Below are 23,264 nucleotides of genomic sequence, written 5' to 3' on the forward strand. Positions count from 1 at the left end.
ACTTTGAACTCAAACACGTCAGTTTTTATTGTCCTTTTTTGGAGTGATGGGTAGAATTTCCTAGGTGATGTCCTAGTATTTATTTCCACTATTAGTTCCCAAAACAGTATCGGTTTTACTTCTAAATGGAGCAGCTGCTGTACTTCATCACCGGGAACAAACTATCTCTATGGTCCTATATACCACTATATACTGTTCTAGATATTATCATCTGTTCATTTACCAGAGCTGAAGTCAAAGTCACAGTACAGTATTTCTATATCATATACATGTATCCTGCTTCCAACGTTACCGGCTTCCACAACCTCTCCATCCTATTTGTGTGTACCGGACGCTCAGACACAGCCACATTGTGCACCGTCTTTTTTATCCTTCGCTCTCTATTTACTCCCCAATCAAAACACAGCATACTTCAAACCGTCAAATGTGCTCTCCGCCAATTGCGTAATGTTTCTCTTGATTAACCCAGGACTGTGCATGTAAGAGCTGCTCTATTATAGGCTAATTTTCATCTGACTGTCTATTTGCTGTGAGTCAGGAAGTGGGCGGGGTAAGACGCGGCAGTGATTGCTGGGTTACTGCGGCTCCTCTTCCTGCGTCCTGTGTGTATATTGAGCCGTTGTGTTGTTCAATTTCACCGCTGTATCGTCCATCACAGCCCGGAACCCCCCCCCCGCTGCTTTGGACTGTCAGGTATGCACGCACACAGAGGGCGCAGCTGGGGAGGGTTAGATGGAGCACTTGATGCTGGGTGGTGGTGTGTGTTCTAATATCTGTGGTATATTAATGTTGTTCTCTGCATTATTTGGTGGTGACTAATTCTCTTTGTAGTATATGGCAGTCAGTGCGATACTCTTTCCATTATATTGTGGTCATCAAGATGCTGCCCTGCATTATATGGCAGTAACTGCGGTGCACTATACATTATTATTATTATCCTTTATATGGCGCCACAAGGGTTCCGCAGCACCTTAAAAAGTACATTAACAAGTGTGCAAACAAGAAAACTATGACGTACAGTACAAAACCATGCAGGAAAACGTTGCTGCATTAGCGCTCATAACAATCAACAAGCAGCAGGGTATAAGCAACAAAGTGTTAGGTGCCTTTGTAGGGAGTTAGGAGTCGATGATGGTATGAGTAATGCTGCGTATCCACTGCGCGATTAAACAATAACGTTATCGTTCAATTGCTTGTTAATCATCTGCAAATCGGGCAGTTTAAAGTAAAAAAAAAATGACCATTGACGCGCGTGGCCGCTGGTTGTTTTTGACATCTATCTTCGCCTGAACATGCTGGTTAACCTGACGATGTCGTCAGGTTGACCATGTTCGGGGATGATTGATGTGCCTACACTGAATGACTGAACGATCAGTGTAGGCACATCACAGACTGTGAAACGACTGCACAATTACAATGTCGTAATCGTGCACTCGTTTCAAAGTCTGTAAGTGGATATGCACTTTAAGGGAAGGAGAAGCACATGAGGGAAGAGGGCCCTGCTCATGAGCGCTTACATTCCAAAAGGGAGGGGCAGACAGATGGGTGACAAGGACAAGGTAGATAACTAGGAAGGAGCAATGTAGCAGCGGGTTAGGATGAGAGCAGGAAGGCTTTGATGAAGTAGTGGGTCTTGTGAGCCCATTTGTAGAGAGTTGGAGAGTCTGATAGGGAGAGAGTTCCAGAGGTAGTGAGCAGCAGGGGCAAAATTTTGGAGGCAGGGTTGGGAGGAAGTAATCAGATGGCATTTGAGGTCTGAGATGTAAAAGGGAGAAGATCGGGTGAGGGCTTTGTAAGTGAGTGTAAGAAAATTGAATTGGATTCTGAAGGGTAAGGGGAGCCACTGTAGGGCTTGTAGGAGAGGGGAGGCAGATGTAGAACGTTTGGAGAGGAAAATGAGCTGAGCAGCAGCATTGAGGATAGATTGGAGTGGTGAGAGGTGGGAATCAAGGAGGCCAGATAGGAGGTTACAGTAGTCCAATCTGGAAATGACCAGAGAGTGTATGAAGGTCTTTAGAAACATCCTGGGTGAGAGCGGGTCTGATCCTGGAAATATTTTTGAGATGAAAATGGCATGACTGAGAGGTACTGAATGTATGGCTTGAAGGAGAGGGTGGAGTCAAGGATAACTCCAAGACAGCACACTTGAGATCTAGAGGAGATGGTTGAGCCGTCAATAGATAATGAAATTATGGAAAGGGAAGTTATGTGGCAGGGTGGGAAGATGATCAGCTCAAACTTAGACATGTTAAGTTTAGGAAAGTGCTGGGACATCCAGGAAGAGATAGCAGAGAGACAGTTGGAGATACCAGTGAGGAGAGGGGTTAGGGGAGATAGGTAGATCTGAGAACCATCAGCGTAGAGTTGATATTGAAGGCCAAAAGGGCTGATGAGTTCACCTAAAGAAGATGTATAGAGGGAGAATAGGAGAGGTCCAAGAAAAGCACCTTGGGGGGACACATACCTTTAGTGGAAGTGAGGAGGGAAGAGGAGTCATGAGCGGAGACAAGGAAGTAACGGTCAGAGAGGTAGGAGAACAGCCAGGAGAAGACAGTAATATGTAGACCAAGGGAGTGAAGGATTTGCAGGAGGAGAGGGTGGTCCACAGTGTCAAAAGCAGCAGAGAGTAGTGGCCCTTGGATTTGGCAGCAAGGAGCATGCTTGAATGCAGAAGGGACAGTACCTGATGAGAGGGAGAGATTGAGGAGATGGGCAAGGTGGAAACAGGCAGATAGAGAGTGGTGGCGGAGGATGCGGGAAGGGATAGGGTCAATGGGGGAGGTGGAAAAGGAGGAGGACCGGAAGAGGGCCAGGACTTCCTAACCAGATACAGGGGAGAAAGATGTCAGAGTTGGTAAGATGATGGGGAGAGGGTTATGACTAGAATAGAGGGCTGCAGGGGACCTGTGATGTCACACCCACGTGACTCGGCATGAAAGGGGGGGGGGCGGGGATGCTAACGGGAGACCAAAAGTGTCCCCCCGCGGTCTCGCTATGCTCGCCACACTTCGGGCACGGTGGCTCGCTATGCTTGCCACAAATATTTATTCCCCCTCTATGCCATTGTGGATGGTAACGCAGGAGCGGTTTAGCCCTCCTGCAGCGGTCACGTGGTTGATACGTCTCAGAGGTCCTTTCTGCACATATAATCTAGCATCAACCATGGGGAGAGGTGGGAGGGGGTGGAGTGCTGAGGCTCTGGCAGGATATGATATCCTGAAGTATGGAGTAAATTTTAGATGTGAAGTAGGTTTCAAAGTCAAGGGCAGAGATCGAGGAGGGGGTGGGCAGAGGAGGGAGTTGAAGGTGGCGAACAGACCCCGGGAGTTTGGGGACTATGAGGAGATGAGGTTCTTGAAATATAACTGTTCAGAGTGAAAGGGCAGCACTGTAGGATGAGAGGATAAACTTGAAATGGAGGAAGTCTGCCTTAGAGCGAGGGTGTGGATTTGCTGAGGGTGAGTAGTGATTGCCGGAGCAACAGAGTCAAGAGCAGAAGTAAGTGAGTAGTGTACCCGGCAGACTGCGGGCAGGGAAGGGCACTGAGTACAGTATCTGTGGGCGTTCCAGAAAGGAGGCGTGGTGGACCAGAGAGGGGGCACGCCTCCAATTTGTCACACTTGGGGGTGTGCTCAGCACTTACGGAGGTCCTGGGCTTCACCCAAGCTCTCCCCTCACGGTGGAAAGATGCCGTGCTCATGCGAGAGAAGTGAATCAATCAGGGAGGATAAGAAAATGGTGTCAATAGCCTCAATGTTACTATTATGGTAGTCACTGCGTTGCTCTCTGCATTATATGGCGGTGACTGGAATGCTCCCTGCATTGTCTGGTTACTGCTACAACGCTCCCACTCTAATCTGGCGGTCACTGAAACGCTCTCTATTATCTGTTGGACACTGCGACCTGCTCTGTATTATCTGGCTGACACTGTGATGCTCTCTGGATTATTTGACAGTGGCTGTGATCTTCTCTACATTATGAGGGGTATTCAATTTGAAACGTAAACTTCGCCATCTATGCGTGTCGAAGTTTTCGCCGCACATCGGAGCTTTTGCCGGCGAAAAAGTATCGTGCGCGCCCCCGCTTATACCCATATTCAATTTGAAATCATCGAAAACTGCACCCGGCGAAAGTGAAATCAGCTGATTTTTGGGGAAATCACCCTAACACCCCCAAAAAGATGCTCTGACATGGGGGATCATTCTGTGGATACCCCCGATTAGCCCTGCTGAAGGTTTTTGGTGTCTTTAAACGGGCTCGATAGCTGCTATTTTGGGGATTTGGGAAGGTGGTGAAGAATAGTATTTAGAAGTTTTTTTTGCAGAAAATAAGTAGTCCCAGCAAATTTTGGGTACTTGAAAATGGGGGTGAGCATATTTAAAAGTTGCTAAAGTGAAGTTTAAAAAAAAACGTGAAAAAAACACATGGGGCATACTTGGGGACCCCCCTAGATTGTAGTTCGCTAGTTTTTAACTTTGTACCCCCCAATTATTTTTTTTTGGCCCCCAAAATGAAAGTGCTTTTTTTGGGGTCTTCTGAGGTATTTTTTTTACATTTTTTGACACAGTTTACCTTTGGGGGACTGTCTGAAGGTTGCAGGGTGGTTTCCAAAATGTTGCACCCCAAAACCCCAATTCTGCACTTTTTTTTGCCACCCATTCCTTTCGCAGGGTCGAATGCAATATACTTTTCGCATCGGCGAAAAGTTTTCAAATTGAATACGGTGTAAAAGTAAAAGCGGCGAAAATGACGTCATCCGAGTGAAAACATCGCAGAAACTGAGTTTTCGCTCCATATTGAATACCTCAAAATAAGGCAGTCACTGTAATATAATAATGTCTGCATTATATGGTGGTCTCGGCAGTATATGGCGGTCACTGCGATGCTCTCTGTATAGTATGGTAGTAACTGCAATGCTCTGATGGGTGTGGTAGTGTAGTACGGGCAGCAATACTTAGCCATTGAGTTTTGAGACCGTTGAGCCTGCATACTTCGTTGATAAGTGTAGATACCCCAGAACAACATAATAAATGCAGCAGGCGCAGGTACCTTAATATGACAGGGTTTTTCCTGCACCCTACATACTTTTCAATCTTTATAATGTTGACATCTGTATCCAAGCTAGCCAAGGGTACCTACTTTGTACTAGCGGTAGATGTGAGGGTCTTTGCCGTTGGGTTACAGAAAGCCCAACTTCACCCTTGCCCACACATCACACACAGCACTGAAAGGGAAATTATTTTGTAAGCTATTTATGCATGTATAGGCTACCAGCCATTACCATGGATATGTAAAGGTGATACATGTTAATTGCAAGCAATCTATGTAACATAAATGCAAATATTACAGTATTGTGTAGCCATGCCCAGTATTTACAGATTGCGACCCTTGTGGCCCAACAGTGGGAAAAAATAACAACTATAAAAAGATGACACACTAAAAATGATGGGTTTGTGTGTTGCAGAAATATATAAAAAAAAATGACTGTAAAGTTGCCAATTATTTGTCTAGAGTAATGCACACTGCAGTGTATATTTAACAGTGTCGGGTCATCATGAATACAGTGTATGATTATATGGGTTGGGGATGGGAACCCGTCACTCGGGATACCGGCTGTCAAAAGACAGACAGCGGCATTCAGATGCTGAGAACCCCGGCAGGGGACACACAAGTACCCTAACCTTCCCTCCTGTTGTACACACTAACCCTTCCTACCCCGCACCCTAACTCTTCCCATTAGTGCTTAACCCCCCCCTCCTGTTCATAGCCTCGTAGCCTAACCTCCCCCCTCCCGAAGCCTAACGCTACACCCCCGGGGTGCCTAAACCTAACACCCCCCCCCCCCTCCTATCCTCGCAGCTAAGGGCGCCTGCTGTACATTGGGATGCTGGCTGTCAGGATCCCCTCATGTCAGGATTCCGGTGCCTGTGTCCTGTCCGGTTCGGGATTCCAGCGCTGGAATTTCATCAGTTGGCATCTCGATGGTTGGTAATTTAACTACATCCCTGATTATATAGGTGCTGCAGTAATTATTCCAGGTTCCACATTTGCTGCACTGGTTTTGTAATTGATAGTGAGTGAACGTCAGATCCATACTAAATAAGCATACACTGAAGTATCTAGCCGGCCTGGTTCCACAGTGAACTCGCTCAGAAAGAGAGATCCACACTAATTGCACACAAAAGGATCTAGCCCAGACATCTCAAGCATGCGGCCAAAATGCACATTTTATGCGGCCCGACAGTGTGGACTCAAATACACATATTATGCAGCCCGACCGTGACAGTGTTACGTGATGGCGCGCTGCCAGGCAGAGATGCCACACCCCACAAGACCTGCACTCCCAGAATCCCACCTTCCGCCAGTAACGCGCTTCGGGGAGAGGCGCCACACACTACAAGGCCTGTATTCCCGCAAGCCTACGTTCCGGCAGTAACTCGCTGCCGGCTAGATACGCCACAAGGCATAGCGCCGCCCTCCCAGCTGAATCTCACTTGCACACCCAGACCTCTGTACAGGCGCCTGTGAAACAGGCTCAGCTAGCCGGGAGAGGACAAGCGCTGCAACTGAGACTGGAGTCACTCATTGGGCGGTATTCAATTGTTATAGCATGCCCGTCTATAGTGATGGGAGATCTCGGGGTGCTATTCAATTGTTGCCGATTTTCACGATGATCATGCCCATAGTGGTCGGGTATAGCCGCGTAAAACGGCTACTCGTGACCGAAGTGCTGGCGCTATCGCGAAAAGTGCAGTTTGGGCACCCAAACAGGTCACTTTTCGCCCATTGCCGCTCGCACCCCCTGAAATGGTGCGCCTACAGCAGATCGTGCCCGTCAGAAGCAACAATTGAATAGCTCCTGTTGGGCGCATAGGATGGTGAAACAATTGAATTCCGCCCATAATATCACACCTGTAAGTGCTGCCATGCTCTGATAAGTGCCACTGTCTGTGCAGTCATACAGCTGCTGCCTACCTTTCATGGGTATAGAATTGGGGGCAGCGTGTGTGTGTGAGGCTATGGATGCAAATGGAAGTAATTGAGCTTCAGTGCGATTCAAATTTGAAGCTCAAATTCAACAAAGTTGGTGTACCTGACTTTTACAAGTATTTGCCTACGTGATTTCTAGAAACTCGCAAGTTCGCATGTGAAATTATTTCCATGTTTGGAAGTACCTACCAGTGTGAGCAATTACTCTCATTAATGAACGGAAACAAGTCTCCTGCTAGGTTCAGATTGACAGACTTTCATCTTGGTTCAGTTTTAAAAAAAGTTATTGCATCTAATAAGGTTTCTCCTGAAATTGGAAAATTGCTGACAGCAAAAAGATGTCAAATATCGGGAAGACTATGACATCTCTTTGCTTAAACGTTATTGTTGGTTTTTCTTAGTCATATGCAATTTTGAAAGGTTTATTATTTATTTTTTTATTTTTTTCCTTGTGGCCCACACACTCTAAGGCTGGGTACACATGTAAAGATTTTCTGTCCAACCATCCAACTAGTTGATTGGTTGGAATGAAAATCTGGTAATGTATGTGAGTAACTGATGATCAGCAATTTGCTCCTAAATGCCAGAAAACAGTTGAGAATGGTAATTCAGACAAGTTTGTTAAATGTTTGATATAAACAATTTGTTCAAACAGTTTTTGTCCATTTTCTGGCGTTTGGGAGCAAATTGCTGATTGTCATTTGCTTTCATACCTTACCAGATTTTCATTGCAACCAATTAACTAGTTGGCTGGTTGGACAGAAAATCTTTAGGTGTGTACCCAGCTTTAGACCTTGAATATTCGGCCCTGTTGGGATTTTGAGTTTGATATACCTGGTCTAGCCGCATCCATTCTAAATTCATATTTTGGTTTCAGGTGCTTTTATGTGAATTTAGTGTGGGTCTTTTGCCCACAGTCCATGAAATGCAAGTTTAAAGCTGGGCATCCACTATACAATTTTCTGTCAGATGTCTGTCCAATCTGGCTGGTTGGAATGAAAACCTGGTAATGTATGGGAGCAAATGACAGTTGATCATATGGTTTTAAATACTGAAAAAAGGACAAAAAAAATGTTCAAATTGGTTAAATTTGTGTGTTTTAACCAATTTCTCTGAACAACCATTATTGCTATTTTCCAGTGTTTGTGAGCAAATGCACGATTGTCATTTGCTCCTATACATTACCAGGTTTTCATTCCAACCAGCCAGATTGGACCGATATCTGACAGAAAATTGGATAGTGGCTGCCCATCCACTAGGCAATTAAATCTAGCGATTGAACGATAACGACCGTCATTATCGCTTAATCGCCTGTAAATTGGGCAGTAAAATGTTAAAAACAACCAGTGATGCATGTGCCCGCTGGTCGTTTTTAACATCTATCATCGCCCGAAAATGGCGGTGAACCTGAATATCTCTGTCAGGTTGCCATGTTCGGGGATGATTGATCTTCATATAATGAACGTCTGAACATTCACTGTATGTACTTCCCCCCCCCCCCCCCCCCCCCAGGGGGACAACTGCACGATTATGATGTCGTAATCATGCCGTCATCCCTGCATCTAGTAGTGGTTGGGCAGCATTAGCCTTAAGTATTGGCATTAATTCGCTTTCACAATGATAACTTCTCAATATGCACCTTGTAGTGTATCAGCTTTCAGATTTATGCCACTGTTAGTCCCAGCTATGACACTTTTCTACTATAGGGCTTGCCAAACATCACCTGTTTGTTAAGAACAGAGACTAAAAAGCAACATAAACCTGAAGTGCTGGTCTTTTTGGGGAGAAAAAACATTACTGATATAATTCACAAATGTGAATATAAAGGTTGGAGATGTTTATCAGAGCTGAACGTACTTTAGATAAGGTTACATGGTCATTTTCCAAATTGGTACTTTATAGCAGCTTTCCCAGGTAAGTTGAAAAATGTGCACTTAGGGCTCCTCTCATCAGGTCTTTGTGACACTTTGGGGGGCTTCTTACTGGTCCTCTTGCTCACACTCCTTTGGTCTTTTGTAATTTTTGTGGTTCAGAGGTGCTTCTAGTTGGTGAGATAGCTGCCACCATGTAAACATAAATTAGAAAATAAATATATATATTTTAAAAGTGTCAGAACATTATTCTTTTACTCATCGGTACATATAGAGAGGGCGGGTGACGGAAAGGGGTGCAAGAAGGGGGGCCCTGCCGCCATCATACCACCACCAGTGGACGCCAGCAGGGTGGCCTACACTCTTTAAGGATTTATCTGCAGTTAATTAATGATAGCTGGACCCTTCCCTTGGTTCCAGCCATCAATTTCCTATGCACCAGATTTTATATTCATCCCTTCCCTCCCTATACTTTCTCTCCTCATCCCTTCCTGTAGTGTACACACTTCCCTTCTCTAAATGGCACGTTACATGATAATTTTGCCAAATGCAGGTGCTGTTGCTACTCCTCTGAAAGCCCATGGAACAGTGATCAGCGTTCAGCTAAATGAAGAAAGCTTTCCACAGCCGCAGCGTGATCATTTGAAGGATAGGGGCTACCAGCAAGCGGCAAGGTAATAAATGTCCTGCGATGTCACCCCCATACCTGCTGAATACTGTCATTGTGCCTGAATGGAAAAAGCGTGCATGGGCCCTAGTGAGCAGGAGAATGATACCATCTCCTGTAATTTCTCATGGGAGCTGTGTTTATTTAAAAACTGCTTAACAGGAGTGAGATTTTGTTATCATACCTTTGTAAACCAGGTAAAATAGTTGCGCTCACCCCCTGTGTGTTGCCAATGATAATTAATATCCACACACGTACATATTTAAGCCATTTTGACACTCATTTTCAGATTCAATATGAATAACGCCACCTTTCCAGCGCCAGTGTGTCACCCATATACATTTTCTAATACTAATAATCTCACCTCGCCACAACCTACCCTACCACTTGTATTCATTATCCACTCCTAATAACCTCACCCCAAACCCCCCACCCCAGTGTGCCACTTATATATTTTATTCAATCTTAATAACACCTTCTCAACCCCACCTCCCAAATCCAGTGTACCACTAGACCTAGATCATTAGTAAATTCACTTTGGCACTTAGGGTTTTTGTTTTCCCTAGAAAAAGGAGGGCTATGGTAGGCCTATTTACGCAAAATTCAAGCAGTGTATCATAGAGGCTTGTGAGGCTCACTGCAAGACAAGCATTGCCCATATTCTATATTGCAATAATTTATTTTTTGTTTAGCTCCCTAAACATGAACCTTTTGCCTGCAAACATTTTAGTCTTCACAATGTTGACATTAATATTCAAGCAAGCCAAGGGTGACTATAAACTATTGGGAGGAGGGGAGCTCCTAGCTGAGTCTTTGCCCCGGGTGGCAGAAAGTTTTGTTATGCCCCTGCTCTTACTCCTCAGGTTCTGGATCCTGCTGTGGAGCTGCACATGATGGAGGGTAGACATGTGGTGGAACGGACCTGTAAAGGGATACATATTGGTTATTTCAAAATTCACCTACAAATACAATTTTGTGAAAATAAACAAGCATACTGTACTTGAAGGGCCAGTAAAATGTAGTATATGTGCTGTTTTCTATGGTAAGCATATAATTCACCTATGTCAGACCTTTTTGCCAACAAATTTTAAGTGGCAACGACTTCAGTACAAGAAAAAGTACATAACACTGAAGTGCCAAAAGACATGGGATAGCAGTATGTAAACATAATGGTAGGTGATGTCACCGTACTATAATGTCTTGGAAATGTGCAGACCTGCGTCGGTTGTAATCTGCTATCTCGTTAGTCAGTTTGAACACCAGATAGGCTGCTAATGGCAGGGCATTGTGATTTATCGGAGTTCGTACAGGGCATGATAGTGGGTGCCCCATGGATGGGACATTACATTTCCAAAGTTATGCAGACAGTGTCACGTATATACTGGGAATACCTCTTGGAAAGCATTACCACCCACGGTGGACAGCGCAATGAACGACCACAGTGCTTTGTGAGTGTGACCAGCAGTGCCTAGCTACAATTGTCGGTGGTAACAGACAAGCGACACTGGCTCAAATCACATCCACATTTAATGCAGTAGGTACTAGATGCATATTCACCAGATTAGTGCAACGTTATTTAGCTTCCATGGGATATGGTAGCAAAATACCCACTAGAGTGCCCCTGTTAACACTACAACACTGGACACCGCGCCTCACCTGGGCTTGTGACGTCGCTAATTGAATCCTGGAGGACTGGCAACATGTGGCGTTGTCTGAGATGCAGTTCCAGTTGTTTTGGGCTAATGGTAGGCTGCAGGTCTGGCATGGACCCCAGTTGTCAACAAGGCACTGTGCAGGCTGCTGGTGGTTCCATAATGGTGTGGGTTGTGATCAGGTGGCATGGGTAGGGTCCGCTGGTCTGCTTGAACATGTCATTGACTGGTAACCGCTATGTTTTGCGTGATAACCATTGGCAGCTTTTCATGTACCCCCACAACAATAGAATATTACAGCAGGATAATGCACCGTGTCATCGGTCCCAAATTGGTTTGAGGAGCATTGTGGAGAATTCCGACGATTGGTGTGGTGACCACATTCACCATTTATGGGACGTGGTGGAGAGGTCCATTCATACCCAAGGTCCTGCACCTACAAATATCAGGGAGCTGTGGGAGCTATCCAGACGACATGGGTCAACATCTCTCCAGAGGTCTTCCGTCCACTTGTGGAATCGATGCCACGTCAGTTGCTGCACTTCACCGGGCTAGAGGGAGTCCTACACTATACTAGGCATCTATGCCATGATTTGGCACTTCATTGTATAAGGACAGGCTATATTGAGTGGTGCACACAATCATGGCATTTTGCTTTCTGATGCATGTCCTATTGGTGGCAGGTATAAGCATCATGCTATTTAAAGTTCACTTTCTAATATGTTTACATTTGATGCTAACTCACCTGCTAATTTTCCACCGTCCTCCTGAACTTGGGGCCTGATTCTGACCCACTCGCTAGCGCTCGCAAGCGGGTCGATGGTGCCCTAGTGCACATGCGCGAGACCTGAATAGCGACGGCCAAGCCGTCGCTATGGGTCTCGCACCAAAAGGGGCGTGCTGTCGATGTTGATTGACAGCACGTCCCCTTTGGTGGGCATGCCGGGGGCGTTCCTGCCCAGACGGAGGTGTTCCCATGGGAATGCCTACCGTCTGGGGTTGGCCCAACTGACATCACAAGTGATGTCAGTGGGAGTGCTTTTGGCTCTGATAGAGCCAAAAGCACTCATGGGCTTGCGGCAGCGAGACCCTACCGCAGGGTCTCGTCTCAAGCCCGATGGTCGCAATGGTCATGACCATCACGACCATCTTTTTGGCTGCTCGCATAAGCTATGGGTGGTCACCCACAGCTATGCGAGCGGCCAGGAGGCCGCTCTAATATTAGGTAGGAGGGCCCTGATTCAGAGCGAGCGCTCTTGTCAGAGCGTCTGGCTCTGAATCAGGCCCTTGACATCTCTTGTGTTTAGACTGAGTTAGTAAGATGAAAACAAATAAAATATTTGCAGGAACCCTGTATAGCAGTAGTTCCCAAACTGGGGTACCGCAGCGCTGTCAGTGATGTGTCGCGGTGGTCGGTTGCCTAAAGTGGCCGGCCAGTATATACATTTTTATTTTGTGAAGGCGGAAGCTAGTGCCCTGAGAAGCAAGAGGCTGTTGCTACCCCGCTGTGAAGAAGGAAGATCGCAGTATGGTCAGATCAACCAGGGACCCACCACCGGAAAGAAGGGTGCTGTGATGGACTCTGAGTGCCCTTACCCACAGCCTGATAGTCGAAGATGTGTGCCTGCTGAAGGGAAGAGACCCCCCCCCTTAGGACCCGCCATTGCTAAGGAGTCGAGACCCACTGCCGCTTATCACGTGGCCGCCAGACAGAGGACTGTCTGCACAAGAGGAAGACCCCGGAGAAGATCCAGGAAGAGGAGCTGACCACTAGAGTGGGGGAATCCAGTAGACCTGCCACCAACGACCAGACCCTGTCTTGTGGAGAAGCCTGCCTACCGCCGGACATCCCTGGCAGTGTATTTGACAGTCCCAACCAGCACCTGCCCAGCGGGGACCCCTGGAGACAAACAGGGCACTGGGAGAAAAATGCCTCCGGAGCATATGATTTAACTTGCGCCCGACAGAGACTGCACTGGAGGGGAGGGAGAGAGTAGCAGTGGGCCAGTAGCTGAATCGCAATTGCTCTGAGTGCAGCCCTGTGCGGTGCTTTGCATCCCGGGCTGTGTCTGTATATCGGAGGAGGCAGAAGTGCCACAGCTTGGGGGTATTGATGCCCTTAAATCTATATATCCAAAATGTTGCTGTTTAGCGCTACAAGTCGCATAAGAAATAATTGCTTTCCAATCCAATTGTGTTTCCAAAGCACAAAAAGTTATATTATTCAATGAAAAGTATAACACGCTGTGATCTATACAATTAGCGCAAAAAGCAAGTAAATACAAAAGGTACAAGCCGATACATACACGTGCGCACTGGTCCCAGTATACAGTCGTCTCTCCAGAAGCCTGTGGTCATCCAAGAAGAATGGCTGTATACTATAACCAGTGCCCAGGCTATATACCTTACAGAACAAAGAGACTAGTTAACAGATTTCCATTGGGTCTTGCTCCTGGACCTTCTCGTACGATGCAGGTAATTGGACAGTTCATACAGCGTCACTAGGGGTATGTCCCAGTTCCCCAGATGTTGCTTTGTGTGGTTTTCCCATCGAAGAACTGGTTTAAACTAATAAAAGACACTACATACAGATATACATTCCAACCACTAATTTCCTATAATTCATATCTTGCAGACGCATGATGCTTTCTCTTTGCCGATAGAACCGGAGATCTGCAAATAAACAGTGATTTAGAATGGTACCAAACATGACTTGTCTCCTAGGGGTAAATTTACTAAGATTCGAGATGGTCCCGATTTTCAAAGTGATTTATCTCACTGGAATTCGACAAAATTTGGGTGATTTAATCCCTTTTCTTTTACCAACAGGCGATTTGAGGCTAAACGAGTTTGCCGATGGTGAAGCAGAAGGAGCTATCTCTCACGAGTAACTCGTTTTGCAGGAGATTACTCACCCGAGATTGCAGTGTTTTCTCTCTGCAAATTTCTCCCGAGCTAGCAGCCAGTACATATCATTGAAATATGTGCTTGCTGCTTTTTTTGTTTTCCCTTGTAAAAATTAGAAAGATGTCTTAAAAAATAAATAAATGACGTGAGGTCCCCCCCAAAACACTAACCAGCCCCGGGCTTGCCAGCCTGTCCAGGTTCTTAACATTACAGGGAAAAAAATGTGTAGGGATCCACTGTAATGTAAGAACCAACACAAGGCAGCAGGGACAGAGCTGGTTTTAAATATACGGAGAAAAAAAATGACTTGAGTTCCACCGTATATTTAAAATCAGACCTGGTCCCTTTCTAACGGGGGGCTGATGCCACAGCCAAGGGTGCCCTTTCACCGGGCCCCCCAGCCGCAGCATCAGCCCTGAACGTTAGTCAGCCCAGGCCAGGGATCCCTGGGGAGTTGGTGACCCCCCCCCCCACCCCAATAAAGGGGTCACCCTCTCCAGGGCCACTTGTACCTGTAGTTCACCTGTATTTTTACAAGTTACAGAAAGAAACATACACAAATCACAATGATTTGTGTATGTTTCTGACCATCTCGCGGCCCAGGGGGTTGAGAGTTTGAAAAGTGATTTTGACAGAGAGTTTGCTCCTACTTCACCCGAGCTTGTCATCCCGATTTTTGGTAAATTTGAGAGATGTTTGTTTTTGGTGAAAATTACTTCCAATTTGGCCCGATGGTGATTTGATTTGAGATTGCTATCTCACCCGAGTTTTATGAGTGAGATGAGAGAAATCTCTTTCTAATTCACCTGACTTTGCCTTTAGTAAATTTGCAAGCAAGCAGGGAAATAAATCACCCGAGATGGTCTTCTCGACCTATCTCGATTCTTAGTAAATTTACCCCCTAGTCTCTATACCTTTTAAACATCATATACTTTACATTTCATAACATAAGTATTAGCTAATAAAAAATTCTAACATTAAGCTTAATGCTTGGGAACCTTTTTATAAGAGATTGCCCTCTCTAGCTCCGGCGCCCTGCCTGCCGCCGGAGCTAGAGGGAACACTATAAGAGATTGCATGTGTGAGAGTGAGAATATTGTGTAAAGTCGCTAGTATGCGTTGTGCATCTGTGTTTTGTGCATATCTGTGCTTCAATATACAACGCAACTGCGTTGTGTGTCTTGTATTATTTAATGTGCGTATAGGTTTTGATAGGACTTTCAACTGTGTGGCTGTATGTACATCACCAGTTTCTTTTGTCTCTGTGTTCATACTGTGTATGTTTTTATGAATGCCAAGCATTTCACCATGTGTAAGGGTCATGACCTCTGGGAGTACCCTTCCCAGGTAACATAAACCTTCAGAACTTGGAGTGAGCCACTTGTACGATTTCCTTCCACATATAAAATACACATCGTCTGGGAGTACATAAGGGATAGAATGCATCATTACCATTAAACATATTTCTGGATCCTACCCCAGGTTCTCCCATTTGACTCATGGGGTGTATAAACTATCATATCATGGCCTAATACTACATACTCACTCTTACTAACCAAAAGAGCAGTTGCTGCTACACTTCTTTAACACGTTGGGAGTGATCTTGCCACAGTGTCCAATTGTGCTCTGTAGTATGCTACAGGTCTACTAGCGTCACAATGTTTTTGTGTGAGGACACCTGCCGCGCAGCCATCCGCCTCCATACAATATGAATCAAAAGGTTTTTCATAATCTGGTATTCCCAATGCAGGTGCTTTTGTCAGACTGTCCTTAAGGTCAAGGAAAGCCTGCTCTTTTTCCTCAGTGTGTGTGTGTGTGTGATATGATCGGGTTTTGAGGATGAGACCAATTCCTGCAAAGGTAAGGCCAGAATAGAAAAACCTGGGATCCACCTCCTGCAGTATCCACACATGCCCAAGAAGGTACGGATTTGCTGCTGGTTTTGCGGCAGTGTCATGGTCCATATGGCCTGATCCTGTTGGTTGTCAAATGTCGTAACCACTGGGTTAGACAGTGTCCCAAGTATTTAACCTTAGTCTGGCATGGCTGTAATTTGTCCTTAGCAACCTTGTGTCCTGTCTGTGAGAGATGAAGCAACAACAATTTAGTATCATTTAAACATGACATAAATGAATCAGAGCACAACAACAAATCATCTATATATTAAATAAGAACAGATCCATTGCCTGGTTGAAAAGATTGCAAACAGTCGTGTAAGGCTTGAGAGAAAATACTGGGGCTATCTATGAAACCCTGGGGAAGTCGTGTCCATGTATATTGTAGGTGAATGCAAAGAGATACTGACAGGGTGAAGAGGGACAGAGAAGAAAGCAGAACATAGGTCAATGACAGTAAAATGGGTTGCAGATGGTGGAATTTGCATGAGGATGACATCTGGATTGGGCACTACGGGGAATTGGCTCTCAACTACTTTGTTTACACCCCCTAAGGTCCTGTACTAACCTATAGCCCCTCCCCAAACCTTCACTGGAAAAATGGGACTATTAGCTGGGCTAGCTGTACGGATTAAAATCCCCTGTTGTAACAACCTTTCAATTATTGGATAAACCCCTAGCTCTACCTATGGCTTTAATGGGTATTGAGGGATTTTTGGAGCTTGCCTATTACTTTTTAAATTTACCATTACAGGAGATACATTTGCCATCAATCTACTGCCCTGTCCAAAGTGAACCCGGTATTTGAGATAGCATCTCTTTTACTTGGGATGGACTTTGTTCTAAAACGGTAGAGTGAAGCATTAACCTTTGTGGAGTGTCCAATATATCCCTTACCTCATGTGCAACCTTCTCTGGGATATCTAGGAATATACCATCAGGGGTAGAGTAAATGACACATCCCATTTTACATAACAAATCCCTTCAAAGTAGGTTAGTAGGAGCTGCTGCTGCCAGAAGAAAGGAATGCCTAGTTTGCAGTGGCCCGATAGTGACCTCTGCAGATTTGGTTAAAGGATAATGCTGCACTTTACCCATTACTCCCATTGCTGGCACTGTCTTATTGGTCACCTGTAAATTTGATGGAGAATTTGACACTGATCTGGTCGCCCCTGTGTCTACAAGAAAAGAGTGTTTAGTACCAGCTATATCTACTGTTATTGTAGGTTCTTCCATAGTACTCTGTTAACCTGACTGGCTGTAGACTACAGGTATGACCTGATCCCTAGAGCTGACTATCATTTTCCAGTAAAGTATTCACGGCCACTATGTGAGCCGCCGACTGCTGAGAGTTTCCTACATTCTACTGGTATCCTTTTGGTGTGTACTTATGTGTTTTCTTATAATTTGTTCCCCAATTTCTCTTGACAGTATCTACTTATGTGTCCTTTCTGGTTACATGTATAACATCTTATGTTGGAAAGTTGTCGCTGTGTGGGTTGTTGTGCGTGGAGAGTTTGTGGTTGTGTGTGGTATGAGGTTTGTGGCTGGGTATTTTGATATGTGTTTTGTGGCTGTGTGTGGTATGGGTTTTGTGGCTGTGTGTACATTCATTCTAAAGCTTGAATGCTAACAGCCATTAGATCTGACTTTTGTGTTTCTCTCTTCCTGAGGATGTTTTTATCATGTTCCATAGCTGAATCCCTGAGGGCATCTACAGTAATTGGTCTCCAGTTAGTGTGAGAGGTATGAACCCTGGTCTTTAGAGTGTCTTTAAGACCATCCATAAATACCGTGACAGCAACTTCCCTGTGGTGTGTGTTGTCTTTTATATTTTCTATACCTGTATATTGGGTGATTGTCAGCAGCGCTTAGGGGAAATAATCTGCTGCAGATTCACTATCCTTTTGCCTGATGGTGAAAATTTTACTTCAGTTCACTACTACTGGAAAATATACAGACAATTGGGTGACTATGCGTGTAATGTTACTTTGGTTATTCTCATCAGTTAAGGAACTATCTCCATTCAATACACAATCCGTGGTGAACTTTCTCACATCGGTATTGGATGGAAGACATGCCCGTAATACCACTCGCCAATCTTTGTTGGTTGGCTCATGAGCATTACCTAAATCTTTTAAAAAAATTTGGCATTTAGCTAATTCTTTTCTAGGGTCGGGAAATTCTGTCATTATTGAATGTAACTCTGCTCTTGTCCATGGACAATGCATTGCTACATCCCTTGTGGGTACTACACTATTTCCGTCCGGATTCCCATTGGCAACAGTTATTGTCCGGACACGATGGACACCTACCACTTTGCTATTTTTAGGATTACTTATGGGAACTTTTACCTTAGTACTCTGAGGGTTCAATCGTTTACTACAACGCACTGCTGGTATAACTGATGGGATCCCTTCTGCTGATACAGCTGGTTGGATCACTTCCCTTTCTGGGTTCAGTGCTGTAGCTGTATCGAACAGATTTACTGCATATGCAATGGCTGACATTTCAACAGGTTCATCATCTATGCAAACATTTTCCTTATGATTACTCAGGCTAAGGTACAAATTACTTGTTACATTTTTATAATTTTTAGTATCTGCTGTACCATCACCTTCAGCCTCATAGGGCGGCGGAGGTGCGCATGCGCGAATACCTGTACCTTTGGCTCGCTACTTTGCGGTGCGCGTGCACGCTCCCTTGTGCGTGCGCAACGCTGTTTTGCGTTGCGTGCACACCCTTTTGCGTAATGCTCACGATGCTACTTAGCGGCGCGAGCACGCCACTCAACCACGTTTTCCCCTCATGCTGTCATAATTTCAAACTATCGTTCTACTTTACTCGTTTCTTTAGAGATTTCACCACACAGATGCCATCTCTAATATTATACACCTCCACATCAAAACTGCCAATTTTAGGAAAAGGTTTCACACATCTCTGTCATCTTAACACATACATCACAGTACGCATTGTCGACCATTCCCAGTGTCTGCTTAACACCCATCTGGGAAACCGCTAAGCAACTTATTACTAGTGAATGTAGACATGTGAACGATTCCTATTGAGCTACGTTCACGCACTCCTATCCCGTTGTGCACAACCGGCCCGCTAACCGTTATGGACGGCGCGCACAACGAGGAACAGAATAACGTCTTATACAATTATACTGTCTTTCCGGACACCTTTCAGCCCTTGTCCGGTAGCTCACCCTTTTTGAGTACTCTCCCCTGTTAGAATTTAAGTGTTCCAATAACACTTACCCTTTTCAGTGATTTCCTCCGCTACAACCCAAGTCACAATCACGGTCTACCCAACCGTGCGGTCTAGTCGCAGTGTCCAGAGAACCTAACTGATCAATGGGCTCTGCGACCACTATTGGGAGCCGAATTTCGAAAACCCCTTGTTTTCTTCTAGGTACAAAATCCCTGTCCTGGCTGCAATACACCTGCTGTGTGTACACATTCAGTAGCTTTCTGCCTCGTCAAACACCTACCTAGTCTTTAGGACTGACACACGGTACCTAGCATAGACCCCACACACAGTAGTAGCCCCTATCACGTTACAATCACACGTCTGCTTTCATACACCTTTAGTTTTCTGCGCAGAAACTAGTCTTTTTGCTAATATGGCAGTATGATTCAGAGATTTTAAACAATGTAATCACGCTATCAATACTATCAGAACGAATGTTTGAACACGTGGCAGCAATACAGGAAATATGTATACGCTATTGTGCAACTCGCACCCTAGCGCCAAGACCGACAATGAAAGAAACAAACTTTTCTCTCCTGCCCCAGGTCCTAGTCAGCACTCCTTGAAATCCCGTAACAACGGATATCGGTTTCACAACACCAGATGGTGCAGGTTTTGAACACAGTGAGTTCTTTCCTGCTTATGGCGCCTCCCACCCTTTGTTGTTGTGAAATCGAGATCCGTACGCTATCGTGCGACTTTTCGGTAGTGTGACCTCCAAAACCACGAGCCCCCAACTATTGATACCCCTAAATCTATATATCCAAAATGTCGCTGTTTAGCGCTACAAGAAATAATTGCTTTCCAATCCAATTGTGGTTCCAAAGCACAAAAAATTTATATTATTCAATGAAAAGTATAACACGCTGTGGTCTATACAATTAGCGCAAAAAGCAAGTAAATACAAAAGGTACAAGCCAATACATACACGTGCGCACTGGTCCCAGTGTACAGTCGTCTCTCCAGAAGCCTGTGGTTATCCAAGAAGAATGGCTGTATACTATAACCAGTGCCCAGGCTATATACCTTACAGAACAAAGAGACTAGTTAATTGGACAGTTCATACAGCGTCACTAGGGGTATGTCCCAGTTCCCCAGATGTTGCTTTGTGTGGTTTTCCCGCCGAAGAATTGGTTTAAACTAATAAAAGACACTACATACAGATATACATTCCAACCACTAATTTCCTATAATTCATATCTTGTAGACGCATGATGCGATCTCCTTGCCGATAGAACCGGAGATCTGCAAATAAACTGTGATTTAGAATGGTACCAAACATGACTTGTCTCCTAGTCTCTATACCTTAAACATCATATACTTTACATTTCATAACATAAGTATTAGCTAATTAAAACCTCTAACATTAGGCTTAATGGTTGGGAACCTTTTTATAAGATAGCGTTCCCGCTAGGCTGTTTTAGCGGGGCGCGGTGCCCTGCCCTCCTTCTGGAGGGCAAAAAGCACCATGCCCTCCAGGAGGAGGGCAAAAAGCACCCTGCCCTAACAGCCTGCGGGAGCCGTTCTCACCCGCGGGACGCAGTGTCCCGCGGGTGGACAAACATGCGGTGACCCGGTCACCGCCGGAGAATAGACGCCGGGCGCATGTGCCCGGCATCTAATCTCCCTTTCTGCAGCGCTTGGGGGCTGCCCGGCATGTCCGTAAGCGCCGGACACGCCCCCAAGTATGACGAAAAGGGGACGCGTCTTATAGACACGCCCCCTTTTCATAACCACGCCCCCCTTTTCGGGCGCACGCGCGCGCACAAGATTGCCCTCTCTAGCTCCGGCGCCCTGCCTGCCGCCGGAGCTAGAGGGAACACTATAAGAGATTGCATGTGTGAAAGTTAGAATATTGTGGAAAAACGCTAGTATGCGTTGTGCGTCTATGTGTTTTGTGCTTATCTGTGCTTTAATATACAGCGCAACTGTGCGTTGTGCGTCTTGTATATTTTATATGTAGTATAGGTTTTGATGGACTTTCAAAAATATGCGGTAGCAAAGCAGACGCACGATGCTAATAATCAAATATAGCATTGTACACAATGGTTTCATGCTGACGACGCAAGATGGCGTCGTCAGGGGCGACACAAAATGGTGTAGCCAGATATTAATTTAAGATTTGGTCTCAGCCAAACATCCGGCTTCGACAGGGGTGATGGTGCGTACACACTAGACGATATGCTCCCTGAGCGATATCGTCTAGTGTGTCCCCGGCAGGTTGTGCTCAATGTCGTTCATGACATTGAGCACACCCTCTGAACGATATTGTTCAGCGCCGGGCTCTCTTCCCCCATTCCCCAACATGCAGCAACCTGACAACATCGTCAGGTGCCGTGGCCTGCATGTTAACCCGATGAACGATAATGACGAACGACCCGTGGGAACGCGCGTTGTCGTTATCGTTCATCGTTTTTGTGATAAAAGTGGACGACTGAACGATAATGATATCGTTATCGTTCAGTCGTCCACTTTAATCGCCCAGTGTGTACCCACCATAAGACATCTGGTGCCCTTCCTGCATCCTGTCCTAGTTTCCTCACATTCCCTTGTCATTCCATTTCTTTAACCCTTCAGTGTGACCTCTCTGTTTAATGCCAGTTGGGATCGGGTGCCCAAGGTTCCAGTGTAGGGAACCCTCCTTTGTTCAAGTGTTTTGGTTGTCTTCCCATGGGAGACATGGAGGGGGCAATGGAAGAGAGAGAGAGAGAGATGGAGGGGGCAATGGGTAATAATAGCAAAGTGTTTTGTTTTTTTTTTCTCTTCTTTTTTTTTCTCTCAAATATTTAGGTTATTTTGGCCCAACTACTTAAAACGGGACTGTTTGGTAATTATTTTGGCTTAGGGGTGCCTTGAAAAAATTATGGAGACCCTAAGGGTGCCTCTAACTCCAAGTTTGGGAACCACTGCTGTATAGTTTCAAGCTCAAAATTCTGGTAATAGTGTGGACAACATTTTATAGAGAGTATATACTTATTAAAAAAAAAAAAAAAAAAGCAAGATTGGCATAGAAGAAATTAAATAAATAAAACCTACTTATCACTTTATTACAAACTGTAAACCAGGATTGTGAATTGACGATGATAAGAATATGCAGATATATGCTGTGGAGAGTGATAAACGACCAACCAATCAGCTCCCAACTGTTATTTTTCAAACACAGCCTGTAACATGACAGTTGGGAGCTGAGTGGCTGGTCATTTATCACTCTGTACTTTATCACTTTCCAGAGCTTCATACATCTTCCCATATTTGTCTTCACTAATGAGCTTCAGGTGTACAGGGAGTTCAGAAAGTCTCTCTACAGTGACTGTGGCGGCTCCAGAGGTGGGCCTGCAGCGCTTTCCAAATTCAAAAAGGGGAGCCACACCAACTGCCACCACAAATGCTGCTAAACATCACCATCCGGGACTCGCTGGCAGTAGGCGTGACTCTCCTATTTGGACTGTGACACACTTGGCACACAGTCACTGCAGAGGAACTTTCCGAACTCCCTGTATATGGATTATTAACACATTTAACTTTGTAACAAATGGCAGATTTTGATACTTGTGTAACCTCAAAAATATATAGTGGCAATTGAATCACTTAAATGTTACAGGAACACAGAGATCCATGTACTAGTATTCCCGCAAGGCTGTTTCAGCAGGGCGCTGCGCCTGCCGTAATATTTCTGCCCTGTCCTCCAGGGCAGCACCCCACTGAAATAGCCTGCAGGTTCTGTCCTCCACCCGCGGGCCGCAGTGTCCCACGGGTGGGGAAAATGGTAGAGCAGCGCTCACCGCCGGTGAATTGATGCCGGGCACATGTGCTCACCATCCATTCACAGTGACTGCGGCGCTTGGGGGCTGCCTGGCATATCTGTAAGTGCCGGGCACGCCCCCAAGAGTTACGAAAAGGGGGCGCGCAATAAAGACATGCCCCCTTTTCATTGGCCACGCCCCCTTTTTGAGGTGCACTCAGAAATGCCCTTGCTCTAGGTCCAGCGCCCTGCCTGCAGCCGGACCTAGAGTGAACACTATGTACT

At 45.4% G+C, this 23,264-nt stretch overlaps 1 protein-coding gene across 5 annotated transcripts in view; it reads left to right on the plus strand.

Annotated features, from left to right (window-relative positions):
• Positions 1 to 537: 537 nt before the first annotated feature.
• The window catches only part of CEP57L1 (centrosomal protein 57 like 1), a 55,206-nt gene continuing 32,479 nt past the window's right edge, over positions 538 to 23,264 (plus strand). For 4 of the 5 annotated variants that reach the window (XM_088460460.1, XM_088460462.1, XM_088460463.1 and 1 more), the window contains exons 1-2: positions 538 to 693; positions 9,415 to 9,535. The gene's annotated coding sequence lies outside the window, so the exon portion shown is untranslated. The remainder of the gene's footprint in view (positions 694 to 9,414; positions 9,536 to 23,264) is intronic. The other variant, XM_088460461.1, reaches the window with a different exon arrangement.

This window comes from Taudactylus pleione, unplaced genomic scaffold, assembly GCF_031769625.1.
Source record: "Taudactylus pleione unplaced genomic scaffold, aTauple2 ptg000046l, whole genome shotgun sequence".
In the NCBI taxonomy this organism is placed as follows: Eukaryota; Metazoa; Chordata; class Amphibia; order Anura; family Myobatrachidae; genus Taudactylus; species Taudactylus pleione.